Consider the following 8,787-nt stretch of genomic DNA (forward strand, 5'->3'; position numbering starts at 1 on the left):
ATGACTGATCGGGCCGACGCAAACTCCTTGGAACCGAGTGCAAACATGGTTGCCGGAAGCTCTTCTAAAGGCAGATTTCAAAAGGGAAGAGGCAAGCCATGGAATGGTGGAAAGCATAATGCACATGCTGGAAATCCACTATCAACTCACAAAAGGACGTTCAAGAAACGTACCTTGAGTTGTTGGGTGTGCGGAAAACTGGGACATCGGGCCAAAGATTGCTGCCACCAAAGAGACCATGGAGGAGGCGCCGGTGGAGGAGGTGCCAGTGGAAACAACAATCAAGCAAATGTGGCCAATTCTCCAAATGAATTTGTTGGAGTGATTGAAACTCTCCTTGCCACAAATGTTATTGATTGGTGGATTGACACCGGTGCCACAAGGCACATATGCAATTCTAAGAGCAAGTTCTCATCCTATCAAAAGGTCGATGATGAAGAGCCAATGTACATGGGCAATGCCACAACTGCGAAGATTGAAGGAAGTGGAAAGGTGAACCTGAAGCTAACTTCGGGGAATGATTTTGTACTGACAAATGTGCTACATATTCCTGCGATCACCAAGAACCTGATTTCTGGACCTACCCTTAGCAATAAAGGATTCAAGATGGTGTTTGAATCCGACAAATTTATGATTATTAAGGGAGGTATGTATGTAGGAAAAGGCTACCTCCATGAGGGGCTCTTCAAACTTTCTGTTGTAATTATGAACAACTCTGATGTAAATATGATTGAAATGAATAAAACCGATGCAGGCCCTAGCACTGCTTCTATATACATGATCAACTCATCTTATGGCATTCTAGACTTGGGCATGTAAATTACCGATCCTTACAAAGGATGATGAAACTTGGTATGTTGCCCAAGTGTACAATGGATAACAAAACCAAGTGTGAAGTTTGTATTGAAGCAAAATACACAAGCCATCCACATAAATCCGTAAATAAATCCAATGAAGTCCTTGGATTGATTCATAGTGATCTATGTGACTATAAATCAACACCCATACGTGGAGGAAACAACTATTATGTAACTTTTATAGATAACTGCAGCAAATTTTGTTATGTATACTTAATACATACAAAAGATGAAGCTTTAAACATGTTTAAAACATATAAAGTTGAAGTTGAAAACCAACTTGACAAACGACTCAAAATTCTAAGGCCCGATAGAGGTGGAGAATACGAATCCAAGGACTTTGCATAATTTTGTTCTGTTCATGGCATTATCCATCAAACTACGGCTCCCTACACTCCACAACAAAATGGAGTGGCCGAAAGAAAGAATAGAACATTGAAGAATATGATAAACTCAATGTTAATTACTTCAGGAGCACCACATAGTTTATGGGGTGAAGCATGCCTCGCTGCCAATTCGATACTAAATAGAATTCCTCACAAGAAAAGTGATAAATCACCGTATTAGTTATGGAAAGGTAAAATTCCTTCCTATAAAAGGATGAAAGTGTGGGGTTGCCTTGCAAAGGTCCAAGTACCTTTACCAAAAAGGACAAAGCTTGGGCCAAAGACCATTGATTGTATATATCTTGGTCCTGCAAGCAATAGTGCAGCTTATAGATTTTTAGTCTATAAGTCATACATAAAGGATGTTCACAATAACACAATATTAGAATCTACTGAAGCAGAATTCTTTGAACATATATTTTCTTATAAGGATAAAGAGAAAGGAATCACTAGTCCAAGGAAACGACAATGTGAAGAAGTTGACACCAACAAGACCGTTCAAACAAATGAAGAGACAACTTCTAAGGCTCAAGAAGAAGAGATATAGCCTAGAAGAAGCAAACGGGGAAAGATTGCCAAAGATTTTGGTCCCGACTTTATGACCTTTGTGGTTAACGAAGAACCCCAAACCTATAACGATGCTATGGAATCTTCAGAAGCACCTTATTGGAAGGAGGCCATTCAAAGTGAGGTTGATTCAATTGTCCAAAACAATACTTGGAAATTGGTGGATTTACCTCCAGGTCATAAAGTGATTGACCATAAATGGATCTTCAAACGGAAAATGAGACCCGATGGTACTATAGAGAAGTACAAGGCTCGACTAGTAGCCAAAGGGTTTAGACAAAAGGAAGGTCAAGATTTCTTCGACACCTACTCACCCGTGACTAGAATCACGTCTATTAGGACGTTAATGGCGATAGCCTCTATTCACAACCTTCAAATTCATCAAATGGATGTGAAAACGGCTTTCTTAAACGGTGAGTTAGATGAAGAAATATATATGCATCAACCGAAAGGTTTCATTGTTAAAGGCCAAGAAAACAAAGTCTGTAAACTCATTAAGTCCCTTTATGGACTTAAACAAGCCCTAAAACAATGGCACGAAAAGTTTGACAATACACTATTGTCAAATGGCTTTGACATAAATGAATGTGATAAGTGTGTCTATGTGAAACAATGCAAGAATGCATGTGTTATAATGTGCCTATATGTAGACGATATGCTAATCATGGGGACAAACTTAGATGTGATCAATCAAACCAAATGGATGTTGCACTCCTCATTTGATATGAAAGATATGGGAGTAGCAGACATGATCCTTGGTATAAAGATCCAAAGGGATTCAAATGGTTACATACTTACTCAATCACATTATATTGAGAACGTATTGAGGAAATTTGGTCACTATGATGATAGACCGGTAGTAACTTCTTTCGATCCCTCTAGCCAACTAAAGAAGAATCAAGGAGATAGTGTATCTCAACTGGAATACACTCAAGTCCTTGGGAGCCTGATGTACATAATGAATTGTACAAGACCGGATTTGGCATACAGCATGAGCAGATTAAGTTGATACTCACACAACCGGAGTAAAGATCATTGGTATGCATTAATAAGGGTGTTTCATTATCTAAAATACACAATGACTTTTGGGTTACATTATACGAAGTACCCTCCCGTATTAGAAGGGTATTGTGATGCGAATTGGATTTCCAATCATTCTGAAAGCAAATCCATAAGTGGCTATGTATTTACACTTGGTAGGGCAGCCATATCTTGGAAATCTTCAAAGCAAACCGTTAACACACGGTCTACCATGGAAGCAGAATTCGTATGAATTGGATTTCCAATCATTCTGAAAGCAAATCCACAAGTGGCTATGTATTTACACTTGGTAGGGCAGCCTTATCTTGGAAATCTTCAAAGCAAACCGTTAACACACGGTCTACCATGGAAGCAGAATTCGTATAAGATAACAATTACAACCCAAGAAGTAATAGCCTTGGATAAAGCTGCTGAAGAAGCAGACTGGCTTAAGAGCTTCCTAGAAGCAATTCCCTTCTGGCCAAAACCTGTCACTGCCGTATGTATACATTGTGATAGTATGGTTGCGCTCACAAGAGCAAAAAGTCAAATTTATAACGGCAAATCTAGACACATTAGACGTCGCCACAAGACGATTAGAGACTTGCTTAAGAATGGAATCATATCCATCGACTACGTAAAGTCAAAGGAAAATATCGCAGATCCTTTGACAAAGGCCTAAGTAGAGAGCAAGTTTCTTATACATCGAGGGGGATGGGCTTATAGCCAATCCAATGAGTTATTACTCAACAAAAACCTAACCTAGCAACATTGGAGATCCCATGGTCTAGGTTCAATAGGAAAACAAGTTGAAGAAAACTCAAGAGTTTCAATACACAGGTATGTCTATTCCTATGATGTTCTTTTCGTGTATTTTTCGTTGATGATTTTAGGGTTGAATATATATTCTTAATAATGTTGATAGCTTTCTAGTAGAATACAACAGAATATTCTTGATCAGCATTACCTATATGAGATTGATGTGGGGTAGCATCTTTGAGGACGGAGATGGCTACGTCTTCTAAAAGTCTCATGAAGAAGGATTTGTTCACGACCGAAATGAACACAATGGTAAGAATCAAACTATGCCTTAACATGATGTGTGTGACATTCATCGTCAAGACTTACAACATGGCTAGTTCAATACATTAACGTCACTACCTACAAAGTAGGTCCGGAGAATATTCACAACGAATGGTTCAAGAGTCTCGATAAATTTCAATTTCAGTTCATTCTTAGCAAATTGGAGATCTTTTACTTGCATACTACAACTTTTGGTATATGTTTCTTTTTCACAAATATTTATTTCATTTTTCCATTCCAACCGCCTACGATTTGTTGTCACTTTCAAGGGTCGACCCATTTTCAGTAGAGATGGTAATGCCTTCTATGATTTTTGTAACACCCCAAACATCCACATTTGCATATAACATGTACTTCATATAAAAGAAATACAATTTACACCACAAAGGTCTCACTAGTACAAGAAACCTATATTCATAATTTACAACTCAAAAATTCTCAAAAGAATGTTCTTGAACAGTCACATATATAACAACATGTATCTTCAAAATACATCAATCAATAGGTTGATCTTCAAAAAAACAACAAATAAGCACATTTGGAAAATAATTACATTTTCCCTTTTCCGTTACTATCCTTGGACCTAGTCGAACCTGCAATGCATATTTTAAAACACAAGATGAGGGTTAGACCAGGAGGTCTAGTGAGATAACCCTTGTTTTGCAATTATAGGGTGAAAATCACCAAAACCTGTTAAAATCATTATTGCAAATATACATAAATATATTTCAACAAAAGTTTCAAATCTTTTTGCTACCCAAAGTATGAAAACAAACAGATACTCTGCATGCGCTCCTTAGAATCCTCAATACTTTACTAAGCACAAACCCCGAAACTCCTCGGGATCTTAAGGACCATAGCTATTTTATACCAAAGTCCTTCTTGTTAACTAGAGCTTCTGCTCTTACCAACTAGAGCCTCTTGACTCACATTCCAGAAATAGACAAGACTTAAATCATCCAGAGGACCTCTACACGACCAAAGCCTCTGATTAGTCTAGACCAAAATTAAAATAATAATAATGGTATAACCAGAACTCCTCTGGTTCTTTGCTACATTTGTAAAGGATATAGAAATAGGTTAAACTTATAAATTATAATAAGATTAAGAGTTAAAAAGACATAGTTTGGACACAAAGCTCAAACACACAATTTTCATAATACAGAACCTCTATATAGTACATACAGAGTCTCTAGATCAAAAGAATCCCGAAAATACTTTAAAAGATTTTTTTACACGACCAGAGGTCCTCTAGTCCGTCTTGAAGACCAACCAGAGCCCCTTTGGGTCTTATCAAACACTTGGTCCTTTACTCAATCGTAGAAATGTTCGAATTTCATCAAAATATTTTTAACTGAAATCACAGCAATTACTGCCTCTAGCTATAAGCCGTTTTCCCCTTCTCAATAACAACGTTGTTATTTTTTCAATAAGAGCAATATTTTCATGTCTTCAAGTCACAAAGAAATGTTGACTAAGAATTATCATATCTTACTGATATAACAACAAGAGTTATAATAGTAACCATACCCACAAATTATCCAAATGTACACCTCTCCTTGATATGCCACCATTATCACATGGTACATCTCTCCTTGATATGACACCTTTGTTTCCTCCTCAAATCTACCGACAAATCTGTAGTTTTAGCCAAAAATGGCCTCAAAATAGTTTTATATCCGAAACTTTAATCTCAAGAACTCTCAAGTTCTTAAATTTACTTTTTGATCTCAGCTCAGTATTTCTTTCAAAACAGACTTCACGTCACAACCGTTTTGAAAGAAAACAACAGTATATTTCCTCAATTTATAAATCACATTTGGAAGATACAAAATACTTTTTCTCCACATAAAATAGTTTAAAAACAGTTAAACAACATTTGTGAAAACCACTGTTTTTATTTCATAAGTTTTGGGCCCTCATCGGCCAACACTATTGTAACATCCAATTTTTTTATATGCCCAATTATTTGCTAGGTATATTTAATTATTAGGTTAAAGAGAACTTATGATTTAGTAGGATTTTAGGTTTGAAATTTTAGAATTATATTTTTTAAGAATATATTAGAGGATTTGGAAAATTTTATGTCGAAAAGATACGTAAAACGGATTTTTTTTGGAGATCTTTTCTGGAATATTTTGTTGGATGTTATAGATTATCTCTTTGGGAACGTGTAGGCGAAAACCTCATAGAAAACGGAGGTCCGAGAGAAAAATTATGAATAATTTAAGTGTTGATGGTCAAAATGGGTACCTAGCCGGGCCAACTCGGCCCAACTCGAGTTTTAGCATTAAAATTGGAGTTTTGGCCCATTTTTCTTGTCATTTAAGTCCAGAACTCACACACACACTAGAGGTGCGATTTTCACACACATAGGCTTGATTCAACTCAAATCAAAGAGGAACTACAAGATCTTGGAATGATTTGATCATCAAGTAAGGTATAATTTATTTTTTTACTTGTTCTTGGTTGACATTCTTGTTTTATCGATTGCATGTTGAGATAGAGATAGGGTTTCATATGGGTTTGATCTTAAGTGTATAAAATGAGTGCTTTTTAGTGTTTATGGCTTGAAATGATCATTAGATTCAAGAGATTATCAAGATTTATGCAAGTTCATCATATGAACTTTGACTTGATTAAGTCAAAGATTTGGGAGATAATATAAATGATAAAATAAAGGTTGGATTTTGGTTGTTTATGTGAAATATGTTATATTAAGTTGAGATTCAGAAGTTGGAATAATTTGGAATCGAAATGGTTTGAGAAAAATGTTTGAAAATGAGAATGTTGACTTAAGAATGAATTGAAACTGTGCAGATTTTGAAAATCTGTATAAAATCGTAGAAAAATCCAAATGAAGTGAGGCCAATTTCCTTAGTTAGATATTTGAATCTAGTTTATTTTTATTTTATGATCAAGGCATGAATTCGAGCTTAAAATGGACAAAACAGTTCTGCATGCAACAGCTGTACATATAAATTTAGGTAAAGTGTTCAAATAGGATACGTGTATATCATGAGTTTCTTATATTGGTTGCTTATGAGATTTTGTACATTTACTTCAGGGGGTAATTAGGACATGATTTGATACTTTGGAAGCAATCTAAGTGTGGTAGATTGGACTTGCTTTGTGAGCTCAATTCGAAGCTTTTCGGTATTATACGGTTGCCCGGTGAGTTATATAGTTAATTGTTACATATTGATTTGAACATATATATTTTCATATGAATGTTTTTGGTCTTGAATGGAGTCACACGATCTTGATTTGTCTTTGATTCCATCTCTTGAGTCGATTCCTTATTACTATCTCGGTACATCGGTTTGCTTTCTGAATCCGGATTTGTTGTTTTGTTTCTTGAATTGTACGCCATAGTACGGGTACTACTTCGTGTGGTACACTGGAAGTTTATGGTGAAGTCAAGATCCTGGGTTGGACGGGTGAGACTTTCTGCAAATGTGAATACTCATTGCTCGAAGAGGGGGAAGAGCAATGAGTAGGGAACCTTGGCACATACCCGGTAGAGGAAGGCGGGCAGTGCGAGGTTTCCTGTAATGTATGATTCTGACTCGGACTTTGGCATGAGCTCGGGAGGTGAAGGACGGGGTAATGCACTGTCCTCGTTATGTTTACCGATTCGATCTCTTGGTTCTTGATATTTATTGGTATTCTAACGTTGTTGAATATATTTGGTCGTTGAGTCTGTCTCCTTGTTGTATTGAGCATCAATGGTATGGTGTATTATGGTGATTTGAATATAGAATCCTATGATCTTAGCATCCGGTACGTAATTGTTCACTCGGTTTCTTGTAAGTCTCGGTTTGCATCAGGACGATGTCTTGAACTCTTTTATTGATAAGAGTTTATTATGTATGTTTATAAACATATGTGATATTGATATGTAATACTTAACTATTTAACTTACTAAGCGTTGGCTTACCATTTAAGTGGCAACCTCTCTCAGGAAAGAAGACGGATAAAAAGAAAGATCCCGTCGTTTGACTTGAAGATTTATCGGGGATCTTGAAGATATCGATCTTGCTTTTGAGTAAATAGTAGCTTATATATAATCTTGTCCTGTATTCTTTTGCTACTTAATTCGGGTTGTAAGTAAAAATCCGTTATATCCGGTTTGAAATTGTGTTTTGGATGGTTTTATCACTAAAATAGAACGGATATTTCGAGGTTAATTAATGTTATGCCCAGATTTGTGTGTTTCAAAGTGTTGGCCACTGGTTCTTCATAGCCTCTGGACCGATGCATCGCCTCTGGACCGATGCATCGCCTCTGGACCGATGCATCGCCTCTGGTCCATTTTCAATGCCTCTGGTCCATTTTCATCGTCTCTGGTGTTCTTCCAAACTTAGTCATTTTATCAGCATTTTTTATTTTTTCCATCTTTGGCCCCGATTGCTTTGACAAAACTTTTAGAATAATTAGGATTAATTTTGGTCCCAATAATCAATAAATTATATTTTATTGGAGATTTTATAGAAATTGGTAATTTGGGGTTTACTCAAGCGAGATGTTACATATATGGTATGAGAGCTGTGGTTTAAGTGAACTGGATATTATTAATGATATTCGGACTCAAACTTAGGTATTGACATTGTATAGTGACTAGGTTATGATTATATGGGATATAGACCAATAGGAGAGACCTAGGATTTGTTGGGGTACAAAGAATAGAATATTAGTTGACTTCTATATGTATTATAATTTCAGTGCGATGTCTGATCACGATGCATCTAGCAACGCGCCGGTTACTCAAGAAATTGGGGATGAAAACCTCAATCTTGAAGGGAATGTCCAAGAAAATGTTGACAATGACGATGAAGCCCAACTATCACCTCGTATTGAGAGGTTATTGAAAA

The sequence above is a fragment of the Cynara cardunculus genome (assembly GCF_001531365.2).
Source record: "Cynara cardunculus var. scolymus isolate 2C chromosome LG 1, CcrdV1, whole genome shotgun sequence".
Taxonomy (NCBI): Eukaryota; Viridiplantae; Streptophyta; class Magnoliopsida; order Asterales; family Asteraceae; genus Cynara; species Cynara cardunculus.